Genomic DNA, 1,639 nt, shown 5'->3' on the forward strand with positions numbered 1-1,639 from the left:
ATAACTTTGTTCTCATAAGCAATTGTTTAGCTATTAAGTAGAGGCACTTAATAAATCATTTTGCTAAACCAACTGTGATGTAAACCAACTTATCAAGATGAACTTCTTGAATAAAAAATCTGGAAATTATGCTCGAAATTAAATTATTGAGCAAGCTACCTCGCAAACACCAAGTTGCGAGTTAATAATAATCGCACATGTAACCATCTCATAGATGCATCTTATGGGATATACATGGCAGGTGAATGGGCCCATATTCACCTTTGATATTTCCAGCATTCATGGGATTCAATCCCAATTTTAATTGGTCTATTAATTAATGAGAACAAGCAATGTAAGAGAATTCGTAAAGAACTTTCTAGTTCTTTAATATTTACCCATGTGAATTCTCTTTTATTTTTGCACATCATACTTAAATTGATATGGGTAAATCAATTATGCCAACTGAATAAATTATCAATATTGATAAACTTCAGGTTTACACCATGATGTGTGCAATTATGAATAAACTCCAAGTTTATTATGATATGGGTTTTTATATCAATAAATATCCACTTCATTGTGATATTCTTTTGTTTATGTAGTACATATTGGAGAATAAAACGGGTAGCTTTTCACATACATATTACCCCGCTACAAGTTGTAGTAATAGAAGATATTAAATCTTTCCTTTATTTATAGTCTCAATATAATCAATCGCTTTCGCGTATACTGTGGAAACTGAATAAGTTTCTTTGAGACTTACTACAACACAATACCTTATTGGTAATCAATTGTGTTTCTCCAAAATAGTAATAATTGGCTCTTCCAGAGCTCTCAATTAATTTGGTACTACCACATATTTATCAACATCCATATGGTGAATATCTCTTTTAAAGAGAAAGTTATACCATTATGGTTATGGTCAAAATTATATACAAGATCTGTTTCTTGCATTACCGTTGTCTTTTAACAATCAAAATTCTAAAATATTTTGGCGTACAATAGGTACGTGACCAATGACCATTCATGCCATAATAATGACATTATTTTCTTATATCATCTCAAACCTTCTTTTAGAGGTGAGTGCGGTATATTCACTACCACTAGCACGTTCATATTCTTTGAAGAATGAATATGTATTCATAAATCAGATGTTGTCACATTCACATCATGAATGGACCATAATCATCTATATGTGCTTTATAAAATCTCATGTCAAATCGATGACAAATATTACTTTCATAGAGTTAAGGATTATTTCGAGAATCCTTATTATTCTCATTATCACAATGATGATGACGAGGCCAATGTGTATAGGATTTTCCTGCTCGTGCTTTGTCAAATTCTAGTATAGTTTATGATATCGTCCCACAGAGATTGGAACATCTATGCTACAAACCCTTAATATTTCAACTACTATTTGAGAGAATCAGATTGATGAAAAGTGAGTGAGGTTTAAAGCTTGTTAATTACTTAAATAAAAACCAATTACTTCCGGAAGATTTATAATTTAAAAGAGTTGGGAATCATTGAATTCACTTGATAATATATTATAGTAAAATCTCACTTTATACATGTATTTCTCTAAAGGATAATTGCTTATTGCTAATACAATTATATCTTATCTCATCAAAAATTAGTCAACTAATAACACTCC

The sequence above is a fragment of the Nicotiana attenuata genome, unplaced genomic scaffold (assembly GCF_001879085.1).
Source record: "Nicotiana attenuata strain UT unplaced genomic scaffold, NIATTr2, whole genome shotgun sequence".
Lineage (NCBI taxonomy): Eukaryota > Viridiplantae > Streptophyta > Magnoliopsida > Solanales > Solanaceae > Nicotiana > Nicotiana attenuata.